At 36.8% G+C, this 18,770-nt stretch overlaps 1 long non-coding RNA gene across 2 annotated transcripts; it reads left to right on the top strand.

The window, feature by feature from the left end:
- The first annotated feature begins 5,414 nt into the window (after window positions 1-5,414).
- LOC128588009 (uncharacterized) lies at window positions 5,415-18,401 on the top strand. 2 transcript variants are annotated; one of them, XR_008380670.1, is made up of 3 exons: window positions 5,415-5,494; window positions 9,674-9,902; window positions 18,356-18,401. It is a non-coding gene; the product is annotated as an uncharacterized LOC128588009 (long non-coding RNA). The 2 variants fall into 2 exon arrangements; XR_008380671.1 differs by lacking the exon at window positions 5,415-5,494 and adding an exon at window positions 7,108-7,169.
- Window positions 18,402-18,770: the final 369 nt, after the last annotated feature.

Below are 18,770 nucleotides of genomic sequence, written 5' to 3'. Positions count from 1 at the left end.
AGACATCCTCATGCTTTAAGCTGACACTTTAATGATAAATTCTCTCCTGGTTATGTCTTGATCCCTGCCACTCGATGGGAGAATCAAAAGGAATGTGGCATCTTATTTGGAAATGACATTCTCTAATATAATTGTGTTCCCTGTTTATTGTTATAATTTTATTTTTCTGTCACTGAAAAGGACAGATGATGCTTAGTTTTTAGCATTAAAAGCACAACAAGTTGTTTGTCCAAATAAAACTAAATGTGCATGCAAAAAAGTAAAATAAAATAAATGATGCAAGGGTGCTTGGAATTCAAAAATATAAATGCTTACCAAAAGGGTCAATACACTTGTCTGTGAAGGGCCAGATACTATTATTTTAGACTTTGTGAGCCATAATATCCCTGTGGCAACAATTTGACTCTGCAGTGACTGAACCGGTGAGTCCGTGTATCAATAAACTTTAGCTGTAAATATGGGTAATGGGCAAGTTTGTCCTAGATTATTTTGTATATAAAAAGGTGGTCATAATATGAAAATAGTATTTTATATATGACACATTTGGTTCACCCATTCACCCATTGATGGACATTGGAGTTATTTCCAAATATAAATTTTTTTTTAAATTTTTCGTTGTAGTTGCAAGAAGCACAGGGTCAACGCACAGCAACCATGAGATGGGCTACAAGGGACAACTGCATGAAAAAGTATGTTTAACACAGCACAGAAAATAACCAAATCAGCAGCAAAGTGTGAGATTGTGTCAGTTATGACAATGAGTACATTGTGTGAAGCTAAGCAATCATTTCAGCATTAATTTTTTTAGAAATGCACATTTCTCATATATTATTCTTAAAATTTGTATGTTATTCACACAGTGCAGCTACAAAAATGATGTAGTTGGCCAAATCACCTACTTTCAAATATATAAAAATTTATGTAATTATAACTTCAGATGTTTATTAATTTTTTATTTATTGTTTTATTAAATCATACTGTGTACATTGATATGATCATGGGTCATCGTACACTAGTTTCATAGACCATTTGACACACTTTCATCACAATGGTTAATATAGCCTTCCTGGCATTTTCCCAATTATTGTGCTAAAACATTTACATTCCACATTAACTAAATTTCACATATAACTTGTAAGATGCACCATAGGTGTAATCCCACCAATCCCCCTCTCTCTACCCACCTGCATCCTCCCTCCCCTCCCTTTCCCCCTCCTTCCCCTCCCTTTCCCCCTTCCCCCTATTCTTAGGTTTTAACTGGGTTATAGCTTTCATGTGAAAGCCCTAAATTAGTTTCATAGAAGGGCTGAGTACATTGGGTACTTTTTCTTCCATTCTTGAGATTCTTTAGATGTCTATTCATAAATTACATGGTATCTTTAAAATTTTTTGTGATAATAATTATTTTAAAATACACATTTTAGGCTTGAAGAATAAAATTTCAAGTTGAAAGTCATCATCCAAAACCAAGCAGGCAAAATGGAGCAGCTCCAGGAGAACCTGTCAAGTGCAAGATCCGTACATCACACTGGAGAGGGGTTTCATGTCTCTGGGACTCCAGCTTCAGTATCGATCATGCAAAATGCTGGGGACCACAAGTGTTTCCCATATTCTAGGTAACATCATAGATAGGTAACATTCATAGGTAACATCCACCTACCACAAAGTCTATATTTGAATATTAGAATAGACCTAATAAAATATCTTGGGTCTGAGATCCAAGTCCACACATGAAGTTCATATTTCTATTTTCATACACACCTATGCACATAGCCTGAGGGCAGTTTTGTGCAGTGTCGTTTTGATAATTTGTGCATAAAACAAGGTCTTTACTATGTTTGCAGTGCAATTTGTCACATGAGGTCAGGTTTTGAATTTTCCACTTGTGGCTTCATGTTGAAGTTTTAGATCTTGAAAGATCTGGGATTTGAGATTTTAAGATTTGGGCTGTTCAGCACATAGTACGGATGCTTCTCCACTCATAGCTGGAGCTACATCCTGATAAACACACTATATAAGTTGAAAACATAAGAAGGAAATTCATTTAATACACTCAACCTGCTTGGTGTGGTGGCTCACTCCTGTAATCCTAGCACTCTGGGAGGCTGAGGTGAGTAGATCATCTGGGCCTCAAGAATTGGAGACGAGCCTCAGCTAAAGTGAGACCCCATCTCTAAAATAGCCAGGATTGTAGCAGAGATCTGTAGTCCTAGCCATTCGGGAGGCTGAGGCAAGAACATCACTTCAGCCCAAGAGTTTGAGGTTGCTGTTACCTAATGATGGTGCAAGAAAGTGACACTCTGTCTCAAAAAAAAAAAAAAAATACCCACCCTGTTACCATCATAGCTCAGCCTAACCTTCCTTTAATATGCTCAAAACTTTCTAAAGTTGGGTAACATCCACCTACCACAAAGTCTATCTTATAATAAAGTATCAAATATCTCACATACCACATGAGAAAAGAGCAGAGATTCAACTTAAAATACATTGAAATCACAATGGTTTGATACCATCATAAAGTCATAAAACTATGAGTTGGACCATAGTGAGTGTGTCAAAACTGCAATGGTTCCATACTATCACAAAGTTGAAAAATTGAAAATCAAACCATTATAAGTTGAGCACATTTCTTATATAAGAATATTTTACACAATATGAAGTGTATCAATGATAAAATATTTATTATACTCATGTTGATATTACTGAGTACTAGTAGTTCAAATCTTAGTTTAATTTAATTTATTTATTTTTTAATTTTATTGTTGGGGAATCATTGAGGGTACAATGAGCCAGGTTATACTGCTTGTGTTTGCTGGGTGAAGTTCCTCCATTAATGGTGTCTGACCCCCAAGAGGTGTTTACCACACTGTGTCCCCCACCCCTTCCCTCCTTCCCTCTCTCCTCACCCCCATTCCCTCTCCTCCTACATGTACTCACATCAATTCTCCTTATACCAGAATTGAGTAAGTAGGATCCTTGCTTCTCCATTCTTGTGACGCTTTGCTAAGAAGAATGTATTTCAACTTCATCTGAATTAATACAATTTCACTTTCATTTGTAGTAAAGTCACTATCATTTTTAGTGGCTGTATGGTATTCCATAGTATACATATACTACAGTTTGTTAATCCATTCCTGGATTGGTGGGCATCTCGTTTTTTCCCACAATTTGGCAATTGTAAACCAAGCTGCACAAGCTGCAGTAAATAGTCTAGTGCAAATTTCCTTATGATAAAATATTTTTATTTTCTTCTGAGTAGATGGCCAGTAATGGGATTGCAGGATCAAATGGGAGGTCTAGTTTGGGTTCTTTGAGGATTCTCCACACTTCCTTCGAAAAGGGTTGCATTAGTTTGCAGTCCCACTGGCAGTGTAAACGTGTTCCCTTCTCTCTACTTACACGCCGGCATCTGCAGCTTTTTTTTTTTTTTAATTAGATCATAACTGTGTACATTACTGCATTTATGGGGTATAATGTGCTGACTATATACAATCTAGAATGTTCACATCAAACTGGTCAACATATCATTCACCTCACTTATTCGCTTGTTGGTTTAGACTGTTATACTCTACTGTTAATACATTTGACATGTACTCTTGCAATATACACAGTAGGTGAGGTCTGAGTCTTTGTGATGTGGGCCAATCTCACTGGGCATATCTCAGGGCGGTTTTGATTTGCATTTCTCTGATAAGTAGGGTTGATGAGCATTTTTTCACATGTTTGTTAGCTATTCCTCTGTCTTCTTTAGAGAAGGTTCTATTTATCTCACTTACCCATTGATATAGGGGATTGTTGGATTTTTTATTGTTGCTTAATTTGAGTTCTCTGTAGATTCTAGTTATCAAGCTTTTGTCCAATTCATAATATGCAAATATCTTTTCCCATTCTGATGTTGTCTATTTGCTTTGGTTTCTATCTCCTTAGCTGTATAGAAGCTTTTCAGTTTAATTAAGTCCCATTTGTTCATTATTTTTGCTATTACAATGCCACTGGAGTCTTCTTGATAAAGTCTTTCCCCAGGCCGCTAGCTTCCAGTGTTTTTGCTATGCTTTCTTTGAGAATTTTTATTGATTCATGCCTTAGATTTAGATCCGTTATCCATCTCGAATCCATTTTAGTGATTGAAGAAAGGTGCGGGTCTAGTTTCAATCTTTTATATGTGGGTATCCAGTTCTCCCAGCACCATTTATTGAATAGGGATTCTTTCCCCCAATGAATGTTCTTGTTTGCCTTATGAAAGATTAGGTGGCTGCAAGATTTTGTTTCATCTCATGGTTTTCTATTCAATTCCAGATGTCTGTGCCCATACCATGCTGTTTTGATCACTATGGTCCAGTAGTACAGCCTAAAGTCTGGTAGGCTAATGCCTCCAGCTTTGTTTTTATTACTAAGAATTACCTTAGCGATATGGGTTTTTTTCTGGTTCCATACAAAATGAAGAATTTTTTTTCCCAAATCTTTAAAGTATGATGTTGATATTTTAATAGGGCTTGCATTGAATCTATAAATTGCTTTGGGAAGTATAGACATTTTAACAATTTTTTTGTTTCTTTGTTTTTTTGATTCTTCTTAGCCATGAGCATGGTATGTTCTTTCATTTGCTAATATTTGACTGAGTTCATGAAATTAATGGTTTTGGTAGTAAAACTTTAATTAAAATATATGTGATCCTCTACAAATAATATGTTATATGTGCCACGTTTTGTTTATTCATTTTTCTATTCATGGACTTTTGTGTTATTTCCAAATGTAAATGCTTTTGATTCTTTCTTTTAGCTGCAAACATCACTGCTGCATCAGTTGACAGAGGCTACAAGACTGGCTGGGAGTATGGAAGACCACATGCAAATGTACAATTTAAATCAAAATAACTTGAGTACTTATAAAGCAAATAAGTCATGTAGTATGAGATTGCATCAGTTATGATAATAAATGCTTCTGTGTGAAGCCAAGAAAAAATTTCAGCATTAAGTTACTTTGAAATGCATACTTTTGGCCGGGTATAGTGGCTCATGCCTGTAGTCCTAGCACTCTGAAAGGCAGGTGTATTGCTTGAGCTTGCAAGTTCAAGACCAGCCTGAGCAAAAGCAAGACCCCATCTCACTGAAAATAGAAACACTGAGGCAAGAGGATCGCTTGAGCCCAAGATTCGTAGGTTGCTGTGATCTATGACAGGTTGAGATTCTATCTCAAAAAAAAAAAGCATACTTTTGTGTATTATTTCTAATTTTTTCAAATTATCATGAAACACAGCTAGAAAAAAGTACAGTTTTCAAATCTCCTGCTTTTCAAATTTTTAAGAATTCATGTAATTATGCTTTCAGATCTCTATCCAAACATTACATGGTATCTTTAAAATTTTTATGTGAGAATGGTATTTTGAAATGTTCATTTTAGGCCTGACGTAGAAAATTCCCAGTTAAAAGCTAGAAGCCAGAAGCAAGCAGACCAACCTGAGCAGCTTCCACGTCTCCCATCCAGCGCAGGATCGGTAAGTTAACCTCTCAATTTCTGTCATATCATAGCGGGATTCTGTTTCTTCAGCAGCCCAGGTTGACTATCTCCGGTGCAAAATGCTTGGGACCGGAAGTGTTTTTTAGTTGTATACACACAATGAGAAATCTTTGGTGGGAATTCAAGTCTAAACATTCATATCTACCTATGCACACAGCCTAAAGACAGTTTATACAAGGTTCGTAAGTAAATTTTGTGCATGAAACATGAAACAATGTTCTGAGTGTTTCACTTCAACTTGCAACATGAGAGCAGGCATGGAATTTTTCACTTATGGTGTCACATCCACACCCAAGACATTTCAGAATGTGAAACATTTTGGAATTCAGATTTTCAGACAGAGATGCTCAAACTATAGTACAGATGCTCCTTGCCTTGTGATGGGGTTTCACCCCAGGAAACCCACCGAAGGTGGGAGATACCACAGGTGCACAGTGCATCTCATATGTGTCCTCGATTTATGATGCGGTTTCACCCCAACAAGCCCACCAAAGTTGGGAAATATCACAGGACCACAGACCCACACCTCCAGGATCTTCATCCTCACCCTCGCCTAGTTCACAGTCCCTTGGACAATATAACAGTCAGAGCTCAACCATCAGAGTTTTGTGCAAGCCCAGCTCCAGGTCACCATGACCTGAGATGTGTGCCAAACAGAGAGGCCCCAGAGGTCAGGAGACTTAGCACTCACTGGCCAACTTCTGGCCAGCACAGAGCACACAGATCAGGCTGCGTCTCTCTGCCCTCCAGTCAAGGTGACTCTGGAACCCTCAGGAAACAAGGACTTAATGACCAAATCTCTCACTTCATTAGCTCATACTGCCATCATGACCATAATTTTTGCACTGTGAATCCCACACCCACTGGGTGGCAGACAAAGTCAATAGACCCTATCTCCAGATGAAGAAGCTGAGACCAGAGAAGGGAAAGGAAATCCCCAGGACCAGCCACAGAAGGAACAAAACATTCTCTACTGAAATCCACATTTTCTTTTTGAGATCCCTAAGTCCCTGGTCTCTGTCACCACAATGAAGGAAACAGGCTTGACACTGATTAGAAGTACAAGCTTGCAGAAGGTGATGACATACACAACAGGCATGGAGAGTTAAGGTAATGACATACACAACAGGTGTGGAGAGCTGAGGTAATGACAAACACAACAGGTGTGGAGAGCTGAGGTAATGACAAACACAACAGGCGTGGAGAGTTAAAGGAATGACATACACAACAGGCGTGGAGAGTTAAAGGAATGACATACACAACAGGCGTGGAGAGTTAAAGGAATGACATACACGACAGGTGTGGAGAGTTAAAGTAATGACATACACAACAGGTGTGGTGAATTAAAGTGATCACATGCACAACAGGCATGGAGAGCTAAGGTAATGACATACGCAACAGGCGTGGAGAGTTAAGGTCATTACATAGGAGAGCTGCATGCATAAGGATTGCCACGTGCTCTTTCCTCACAGGTTCTTTCCCCACAACTCCCATGAAGAAGTACCAAGCATCACTGTTCGACACATGCTTACTAAGGAGTGACCTATCTTATCTCATTCCAGAACACTGAGTAACTTGAGGGATTGCCCCTAAGTGACAAAACTTCTCTAGGCTTGCCAGGAGACATGTTCTCAGCGTTTCCTTTGAATGTGGTAAGAATCAGTTAACTGTCCTTGTAAGCATGGTATCCACTCCTCTACATTTTCTGATATAAAACACCATCCCTTACAATTTCCCTAAAATCCCCACCCTCCAGGTCACGAAAGGGCAGAAAACAGATGGGGGAATATGGCGTCCAGTACACCCCACTTAAAACAAAATGTACTTAAATATGTTTATTTAAAACAAACAAAAAAAATTATTAGAGTCCAATGGAAGGGGAGAATTAGGGTCATAGAAAAGCCACAGGAGTTGGGCAAAAGCTGTATTTTTATTATAGAGAAGACAATCTTTCTTTTGTATCGTAAATTCAGAGAAGGAAGGTTCTCCCTTTAAATATTGCAGTTTCCATCATCATTATAACTATTAATAAACTGGTCTTTCAGATTATTAAGGCAGGATGGAATACAGCAACACTATTAGGAAAAGAAAAAGTGTGATTTAGCAATTAGACTACACGCTTGAATGTTTGTAAGTTACATTGTTCCGGTTTTTTTACAAAGTAATTAATTCTAGTATTATTTGCATTATGATTCTATGTGTACTAACAAAAACCTCAACTTTATATTTTAGATTTAATCCAGAATTAAATTAATAATTTAATTTATAATGATGAAAAATATTTTAAATAACTTCATTTTTCACATATTTAAACTTGCTCTCTGAATCACTGTCTCAAAAGTAAAGGAAACAAACAATACCTTAACTATCAAGGTTATAATTATCGTAAAAAATGTATCCTTTTAATTTGCTTTAGACACAAATATCAGATCTGAAAAACTTAGAGCAGCCAAGAAAAAATCAAATAGCTTCAAAGGGAAGTGAGATGGAGCTCAGTGTAACTGAGATGGAGCTCAGCATTGCAGATGCGGAGTCTGAACTCTCCAGCATACTAGCGTCTGAAAAACTGGAAGAATACACACAAGTTCACATGAAAGATTTACAAACCCTAAAATGTTTGTCAACTAAACTACGCCAGTAAGTCAAAACCCAGAATCACAGAAAATAACTTAAGCTCATTCATTCATCTCAAACACAACATCATTAGTGAGACATGTTCATGAGGTCCACTGGCTGTGGAAAGTAAGTAGATAATATAATTTTGAGAAATGATGTTAGCGAATAGACTTACCTGTAAGGGGCTAGTCCAGGACAGGTTACATCTCTCTCCCTTTTTGGTTTATATGGCTCCCCCCCCCTTACTATTCTCCCTTAGTTAACCTTATCTATTATTATTTCAGCTAAGTATTTTTGAAGCTTTATAATTTAGACAATGATATTGTTATAAAATTGTTTGTCAGCAGTCCCCTAAGTGGAAATATTCATGAATTTAAGTATTTGGGGGAAGATTACAGCTTTAACCAAAAGAGTCTAGTGCTACTGGTCGCCTGGCACATTCTGGTACTCAGGAAATTAACTTTCCTTGATGAAAACTGTGCCGAGAGTTTCGTCACTCTGCATAAAGGCATACTTGGGAAATAAGGAATGATTAACATAGGGAGGAAGAGAGGTAAACTCACAAAGTAGTTTCAAAATACTGCCTTGTTCAGCCTGAGGGTCAGGTGTGTGTAGCACAGAAAGGACAGGCCTCGCCGCTGGTGCCTTGGTAACAAAGTCAGCAGCTGATTTTCTTCGGAGCTGCTTTCTTTCTTCTTCATCACTGACTCAGCCATGTCATTCTCCCCTACAAGTTATCCCTCAGCACCAAATGCTTAATTTTTCCCAGGGAATGGGTGAAAAGTACAAGAATGGTGAAAACAAATGCTCGAAAATGTATTAAAGGGTGGTTTTCTAAATCTCTGAAATAGACTACTAAATAACAGTATTTCTAGCTTTTTTAAAGTTTTAATTCTGTCTTGTATATATTTAAGGAGCACATGATGTTTTGCCATATTTACTATGTATAAATAGGGAAATGGCAATTATCATCAAGAAAATTAACATAATCATCTCACATTTTACCCATTAAGTACAATTATTATTATTTATTTATTTTTGTAGTTTTTGGCCAGGGCTGGGCTTGACCCCACTACCCTTGGTATATGCGGCTAGCTGCCTACTCCTTGAGCCACAGGTGCTGGCCTAAATACAAATATTTTAAAGGCAACTTTAAGAATCCTATAGGGAGATCTATTCCATAAGGCAGCAGGTATTCCCTGTCAATTAATAGATCAGTTATCGCCATTTTGCTCTACTGTCCACTTTACTCGAATTTCACTTTGTTAGAAATAAATTTTGAAATATATATACATTTGTATATATATATACACACATATACTTCTATATAATGATTTTTTATAATGAGATATATATATATACATACACTTCTATATAATGATTTTTAAACTGCAATTGCATAGAGTGACACATTTTTAGTGTTAAAACACTATTTACAGGAGAATTTTATTTCCTGTAAATAATTTTAAAAAGCAAGTCATTTGGGAATCATTTAGGAAAAAATGAAATACTAACCTTTTGCCTTTCATAATCTTCACAGACTTCGTGAGAATCTAGCAGACGTCAAGATACAGTTGTTTGGGATAAAACAGATGGACAGATCTTTGCACACAATTCTTACCACAAGGCCAATCCTGGAAGCACCTCCTATTGAAAATCCTAATCGTGCTTCAGTTATCCACAGAGAGCTCACTACAGTGCAGAAATGTGCAATCTCTCCCTCAAATCCTGAGACTTCTTCAAGTAGACTGGCGAAGTACTTGGCTCAGGTTAGTTATATTATCCTTTTTCCTTTGGGTTTCATATTTCTCATTTAATTCTTTTTCATTTTGTGAGATACTGAGTTGTTTATTTGACTTCTACCAGTTAATTAAAGGTCATAATTATCCGGGAGAAAAAAGGAAAACATTATGGTTTTTTCAAGTCCCTGGATGTCTCATTTTCAAGAGATACCCATTTGTTAACTTTATTTAAAAATGTCACTAATCTGAAACATTTTAGATTTCTTTAAAAGCTACGTTTCAGTTAGATTCCAGACATTGAATATATAGCTAATATGTAAATTTTGACATGCTCTGGCTTGCTTTCTAATTGATTATAATTTGGCTGTTGCCCATAATATTTTTAAAGGTTTCCTGCACCATCTCAAGTTTTCTACCTATAATCACAAGAAAAAGATTAGTGACCAAACACTAAACATGTGTGGATGTTTTTCATTTAAAGAAATCTACGATAAATAGTTTTTATGAATTAAATAAGCCTATAATACTAACAAATATTAGTTTCTGTTTCAAAGTTAAATGCTTCATCATTTTCTTACATAAGAGTAAATCTTTAATTGCTCTTGGACTTACAGCTTTTTTACCTCAATTTTTGTAAAATGTGTCTATTTCTGAGCAAGTGTACTATAGTTTTTAAACAGTCAAATCAAGCTAACATTTGAACTTTTAAAATTAGTTCACTTTTATCTATTTTGCCATCACTTGCATGACTGACAACTAAGATGTCAATGATATCAAGAGTGTTTAAATAGCAATGGTAGCCAAACAGAATGAATTAGAGTCTTTCTGCCCAGAATTTCATGCCACACATGGTCCCCATCTCTTCTGGGGGCATCAGAGGAAACTTCCATTCCAACCATGTGATTTCACTCATAGTAACAATTTATTTCTGGGGATCTCAAAATGTATCTAATAATGACAAGCTTTATCAATTGTAGAGTTAGTGAGCGGAAAAAATAGTTCAACTATGCCTGAACCTGTTTAAGTTATCTAATATTGGACCATTTTTCCAGAAGGTATAAAAACACAAAATGTGGGGACAGTGACCCAGGCCTCAAGTCCCAGCTATTTTGGAGCATGTAGCCAGAGGATCACTTGAACCAAGAAATTCAAGGCTGTAGTGTTCTGTGATAACACCTATGTGGAGTCTCTGCACCACTGCACACTAGCCTGGGGGAAACAGGGAGGCCCTGTCCCTTAGGGGGGGACAAAAAAAAAAGGAGACTTTAAAACATTTGTTGGACCAAATTAATATCTAACAACTAATTTTCATTATATAAATCATTGCTATTAAAATATCAAAACTACAATGAGATATCATCCAACTCCAGTGAGAATGTTCTTTGTCCAGAAGTCCCAAAACAACAAATGCTGGCAGGGATGCAGAGAGATAGGAACACTAACCCACCTTGGGTATGATGCAAACTAGCACAGACTCCATGGAAAGTACATGCAGATACCTTAAGGGTTGACCCAGGAATCCCACTACTGGACATTTGTCCAAAGGAAAAAAAAAGCTGTTTTATCAAAAAGACACTTGCACATGAATGTTTATTGCAGAACTTTTCACAACTGCTAAGACATGGAATCAATATAAGTGCTTATCAATGCACAAGTGGGTTAATAAAATATGGTGGACATGACACTATTTAGCCGTAATAAAATATGGTAGACGTGGGGCACTGCTCAGTCATAACAAAATATGGTAGATGCGGAGCACTCCTCAGCCATAATAAAATATGGTAGACGTGGAACACACCTCAGCCATAACAAAATATGGTAGATGTGGAGCACTACTGATCCATAGTAAAATATGGTGGACAAGGGGCCCTATTTAGCCATAATAAAATATGGTAGATCTGGAGCACTCCTCAGCCATAATAAAATACGGTGGACATGGGGCACTGCTCAGCCGTAATATGGTACACATGGAGTACTACTCAGACATAATAAAATATGGTTGATTTGGAGCACTGCTCAGCCATAATGAAATATGGTAGACATGGGGTACTCCTCAGCCATAATAAAATATGGTAGATGTGGGGCACTCCTCAGCCATAATAAAATATGGTAGATGTGGAGCACTGCTCAGCCATAATAAAATATGGTAGATGTGGGGCACTCCTCGGCCATAATATAATATGGTAGATGTGGAACACTGCTCAGCCATAATAAAATATGGTAAACGTGGAGCACTACTCAGCCATAGTAAAATACAGTAAACATGGAGCACTTCTCAGCCATAGTAAAATATTGTAGACAAGGAGCACATTTTTTCCATCATCTTCTTAGCTCAGTTTGGCTTCTTTTCTCTGAGAAAACAGGAAAATCAGGGTTGAAGTGCTTCACAGTCATAAAATTGGACAAGTGGGGACAAAAAGATAATGTATGGTGAAAACTTCTGTAAATTATTGAGCCTGATGCAAATATAAAATATTCTCACTACTTATTATCAGAAAAGTCAAGTAATGTACCCTTTCGAAAGATATAAAGAGTTTGAAAACAGGGTTTACAAAGACCATTTCAAAAATCAAAAATAATTTCTTAGTTTCATTGGTTCCATTTCCATATTATAAAATATGAAAATTCAAATTAACGTGAACAGATAAATCACTAGATATTTTTGCATACGTAATTCTTTTTTGATAACTGAAGTCATAAAACTTTATTCAATTTTTTTTTTTTTTTAAGACAGGGTCTCACTCTTGCTCAGGCAGGTCTTGAATGCTGAGCTCAGACAGTCTACCCACCTCCACCTCCCAGAGTACTGGGATCACAGGCACGAGCCCATATGCCCAGCAGTTTATTTCAATTTTATAAAAGATAAAACTTATGTGGTATAAATTTTTTTGTGTTTTTAAGAATCATTTAGTACTTGTGTGCTTAATACTATGCATGGCACACAAAAATCACTTTTCTAAATGTCTTAAATAGGAAGACTAATTTATATATTCAATAATGTTCTGTTTGGGGTGCATTACTGACACATTCAAAAATTTTGAATAATTTCAGTAATTTTTCTATTTCTCAAATGTTAATTCAATTTTCAGCAACTGGCTATGTTTATGTGGTCTCCTGGTGCATCAAATCTAAAGCCACAGCCTGAAGACCAACTTTTCATCTACTAGGACATTTTGTCTCAAGACAATGCTGCGTTTCATGTCTTCCCCACTAAAAATATGCCTATTTGCATCACCATGGCAGTGCCTCTCCTTTGAAAACTAACTCTGGAAGCTCAGTTAATAGTTATGCTAATTACTCAGAAGGCTAAGAGAGCCTAATGAACCTGTTCACCAGTTAAATGCTCAATGTGATTCTTTCTGTCTGTGCTTTGTTTTATCTATTAGCCAAATGGTCAGTAGTCATTTTACCCTTTGAGAGGTTCAGGCAGGTTCTCAACTTTTTACAAGTCTTTTTTTCTTTCATTCATTTTTGTCCCACTTCAGATATATATGTGGCTCTGCACTTCATCTTTCAGCTCCGAGATAACTGTTGCCTGGTTCTTTTCTCTGTGACAAACTCTATGTACTTGGTATTTTCATGATGACAAGTACAATTTCCTTCAGACATTAACGTATTTATACTTTGATATTGGATTGCAGTGGTTAAATGGAAAAACTTCTTTAATTGTGTTACTTGAACCACATTCTCCTGTGTATAATTTTCTCGGCTTCTTGTATTGTTCTACAATGAAACAGGATGAATGGCCCTGCAGATATGCTCTCTCCATTACTGTGGGGCTCGGGCTGCCTCCACCCCTGAGACATAATCCCTACCTGGAAATAAACAGAAAGGCCAGGGGGAAAGGACAAGTGTTTTTATGAAAAGTAGTTTACATCTTTTACTCCATCAGGAGATTAACATACCTTCTGCTTTGTTATGACACATGCAATGAAGATCGGTGGCTCAGTCATTTTTGTATTTCCTCTGCAGTATTCAGTCCCTCCTATGTGATTGCTCCCCACACGTCGGAAGCCAGGGATAGCCCCCGTCTAACTGAAAAGGACCATGGATCATCTCACCAGGACATTCTTCTCTCCTTCTTCCTTGCATAATCTGTGCTAGATACAGTATTAAGTCATTTATCTAGGGACAACAATTCTCAATTTTGGCTTAGAAAAATAGGAAAATGTGTGAGTTAATGGGAAAGTAAGAATAAAATGAAAGGGGCTTTTGAAATGTGTTTAATTTTTGCCAGGTATAACCTGTAAATATGGCTAAAACTACCCAGCGTCCTAGAAGCTAGGACTAAACATCCTTGATTGCTGTCAACACTCAAGACGTTGCTTCTGGGCACCCCTCCCAGAGAAGCTCCTTCCCTGGGGCCTGGGTTTACGCCTCCCCTCTGAGCTTTCCTCTCTAGCCTGGTGTGTCATCCTGAGGCAGTTTCTCTCAGCAGTCATTCATGAGGTCAAGTCATCAGGGGTCAGTGAAAGCCTACAGAGAGAGTTTATGTAGGGGACCATCCTTGGTTGGGATAAAGGCAACTACTCCATATGCACTTTAGGAGTTAGGAAAACCAGTTCCCACAGCACCATTCATTAAACAGGAATTCTTTTCCCCGGTGCATGCTTTTGTTTGTTTATCAAAGATCAGACTGGACATGTGGCTGGGTTTGTCTCTAGGTTCTCTATTGTATTTCAGAGATCTCTATCTCTATTTTTGTGCCAGTACCATGGTGTTGGATCACTATAGACTTGTGGTATAACCTGAAGTCCAGGAACACGATGCCTCCAGATTTGCTACTATTTTTCCAAATTGTATTGGCTATTTGGATTTTCCTAGTTCCGTATGAAACAAGGGACTATTTTTTCAAGTTCTTCAAAGAATGACATTGGTGCTTTGATGGTAATTGCATTAAATCTATAGATCGTTTTGAGTAATATAGACATTTAACAATGTTGATTCTTCCCAGCCATGAGCATGGTATGTTACCTCATTTGTTAACATCTTCTGCTATTTCCTTTCTCGGGGTTTCTAGTTCTCTTTAGAGAGATCCTTCACATCCTTTGTTTGATATATCCTAAGGTATTTTATTTTCTTTGGAGCTACCACAAAAGGCATTGTGTCTTTCATTTTATTCTCACCTTGACTGTTGGCATACATGAAGGCTACGGATTAGTGGAGATTGATTTTGTATCCCAAGACATCACTCTATTTCTTGATCAATTCCAAGACTTTTCTAGTTGAAAGCCTGGGGTTTTCCAGGTATAAGTTCATGACATCCGCAAGAGCAAGAGTTTGTCCCGTTTGAATACCCCTGATCTCTTTCTCTTGCCTATTGCACTGGCTAGAACTTCTAACACTATGTTGAATAGCAGTGGTGACAGTGGGCATCCTTGTCTGGTTCTAGTTCTGAGTGGATGCTTCAGTATCACTCCATTCAATGTGATATTGGCTGTGTGTTTGTTGTAAATATCCTCTATCAGTGTTACAAATGCCCTCTCTATGCCTGTTTTCTGAAGTGTTCTTGTCAGAAAGGGATGCTGGATTTTGCCAAACATCTTTTCTTCATCAATTCAGAGAATCATATGGCCTTTGTTTTTGATTAGATTTATGTGGTGGATAATAGTTATACATTTACATATGTTGAACTAATCTTGCATCCCTGGAAAAAAACCCACATGGTGATGATGCATAATTTTTTTAATGTCTCACTGTATTCTGTTTGCTAGCATCTAATTGAATATTTTTGCACTGATTTTCATTAATGGAACTGCACCTCACTTCATTGACAAAAATTGATTCTTGCTGGATAAAACATTTAAATTTAAGACACACAACAATAAAAGTTCTAAAAGAGAATGTGGGGAAAATGCTTGATGAAACTGTCCTGGGAAGAGACTTTATGAAGAAGACCCCATTGGCCACTGCAGCAACACCAAAAGTAAGTAAGTGGGATACACACAAGCTAAAAAGCTTCTGCACAGCTAAGGGTACCACAACCATAACTAAAAGCTCTCAGAATTTGAAAAGATATTTACGTGGTATGAATTGGACAAAGGGATGATAACTAGAATCTACAGAGAACTCAAACTAATCAACAAGAAAGGAGCAAACCCATTTTTAAGTGAGCAAGAGACTTGAACAGAATCTTCTCTGAAGAAGACAGAAAAATGGCCAGCACACATGAAAAAATGCTCATCTCTAACACAATAATTAGAGAAATGCAAATCAAAACCACTCTGAGCCATCACCTAACTCCAGTGAGATTAGCCCAAAATACAAAGTCCTTAATCTACAGATGCTGACGTGGATGGGGAAAGAAGGGAACACTTTTGCACTGCTGGTGGGACTCAAAACTAACACAAACTCTGTGGAAAGAAGTATGGAGATTCCTCAAAGAGCTCAAAGTTGACCTTCCATTTGATCCCACAGTCCCATTACTAGATATCTATCCAGAAAAACAAAAATCATTTCACCACAAGGACATTTGCACCAGAATGTTTATCCCAGCTCACTTCACAATTGCCGAAACACGGAAGCAACCCAAAGGCCCATCATACCAGGAGTAGATTAACCAGCTGTGGTATGTGTATACCATGGAGTACTATTCAGCCATAAGAAAAAATGGGGACTTTATATATTTTCTGTTTACCTGTACGGAGTTGAAACACATTCTTTTTAGTAAAGTATCTCAAGAATAGGAAAAGAGAATCCAATGTACTCAATACAGATATGACACCAATATATTAATAACTATACTCCCACACTAAAAAAAGAAAAAAAAAAAAAACACAAGCAAAGTCTAGTGAGGGGCAGTGGAGAGGATAGAGATGGAAAGGTGGAGGAGGGAGGGTGATGGTGGGATTTTACCTCACATCTACAATGTACATCCCCTGGGTGAAGGACTCAATGATAACTTGAACTTTACCTTAGAAAAGGATGAAAATAATGTAACCTAAGCATTTGCACCCTCATATTAATCTGAAATAAACAAAAAGAGGAGAAAGTAATGCCTCCGCTTAATTTTGTTATACAAAAAGTATTCCCCACCTAGAGAGTTAAGATGAACATTACATTAGTAGTTCCTTAATCCAGGCTATATAAAAGTGAATGTTTTACACAGTGTTTATTGATGGTAGTATATACAAATGCTTCTTTTATTTGGTATTGAGTTATTTCTTTTTCAAGACTGAACTCATAATAATTTTGTCATATTCTTCTTTTTCTAAAGCCTATCTGTAATGTTATTCTCACAGAAATATTATGGAAAACAATCTCTCAAAATACTGGTAAACCTGTTAGCCAAATAAATTTCTCTTCATGCCTAAAATTTGCAAAGGCATTGGATAGAGTATTATCATTATCTCCACAAAATATGTGTTATGTTAAATATACTATTTCACTCCCTGCTGTGGGCATTTGGTGAGAGAGAATGCCCATGATAGAAAGGGTTTGACTGAGAACACTCCAGATGTGGACATTGCAATACAGATGGAAATATTTCACACATCTCATAAGTAAGTCAACCACTAAGTATAATTACTCAAATGTCTGAAAAGTAATGCTAATTTCTAAAGAGAAATCAGAGTTACAATTAAAGAATTTATGTATTTTTCCTTATTTCTAATTCTAGAAACTCATGCATCAAAAAACTAATGTATATTTTTTCAAGCAAATTTTCTGATATCTTTGTGTCCATATAAATAAAGAAATAAAGAAATGTTGATTGTAATGTAGAGAACATGATATTTGGTTACTCTTCTGCCAGTAGAACTTTCCAGTATGTTATGGCAGTGCCACATACTTCATGTATGTGTTTAAGATTCTCTGCTGAAAAGTTAAGGGCATATGATATGTTAAAATATGTCTTGGCACAATAACTGGGAGAATGCCAGGAAGGCTGTGTTGACCAGTGTGATGAGAATGTGTCAAACGGTCTATGAAGCTACTGTATGATGCCCCATTATCATATCAATGTACACAGCTATGATTTAATTTTAAAAAAAGAAATATATTGAAAATGCAGTTAAATAAACCATAGTTGGATTTTAAAACAAAAATGAATAAATAAATAAATTTTCTAAACGTGGAGATAGCAAAGTTTGAGAAAAAAATTCCATTAAAAAGAAAAACTGAATAAACTTTTCTAAAGTGCAGAGCTTATGAATTATGAAGTAATGCATTCATTGCAAACTTGAATTCTTTAACCTTTATAATGATAAGACAAATCATTCACTGTTAGAAAATGATGTATGATAAATAGCACGTGTAATTTTTGTATGATTTTTAAAAGAGCATTGCACACATAGGTTCTCTAGTATCTAAACTAGATTTGGAATTTTATTTCATTTATGTGATTATCTTTCTATTTAAGCAATCCTCAAGATAGGTAAAGTCTCTGAAACTATTAGTTGCAGGTCACATTTTGTAGGTGATATGTCATTTCCATGATGATGTCTCTTATTTAACTTAAAAGAATCTTCCACTGATTTCAGATGCAGCAGGAGTTAGAAAAAAATATGATTGGAAGACCCGAACAAGGTATGTCACCAAAATTTATAACTTGAATTTAGAATAATTATTAATTTCTGAATTGAACAGTAAATCCCACTGGCTTTCCTTCCCATTATTTTGTTTAAAGACACAACGTTAAGTATCTTTTGCTCACACACATCTCATGAAAGGTCTGAAACTTAAACGTCCATCATGTAGAGTATACTTATGCCTCATTAATCCCCCATGTTCCATAGCTTTACAATATCTCAAGAAGTCTGTGTGTCTCTTTTTTCCTGGCTGTCTACTTCCTTGAAGTCTGTGTGTCTCTCTTTACCTGGCTGTCCACTTCCTTCACTTGTGCCATCCCTATGGAGTGGTCAGCCAGCTCACTGATGCTGTTCTCAAAAAGCAGTG

This window comes from Nycticebus coucang, chromosome 6 (assembly GCF_027406575.1).
Source record: "Nycticebus coucang isolate mNycCou1 chromosome 6, mNycCou1.pri, whole genome shotgun sequence".
NCBI lineage: Eukaryota > Metazoa > Chordata > Mammalia > Primates > Lorisidae > Nycticebus > Nycticebus coucang.
Note: the sequence above shows the minus strand (reverse complement) of the source record. Positions and strands in the feature narration are given on the sequence as shown.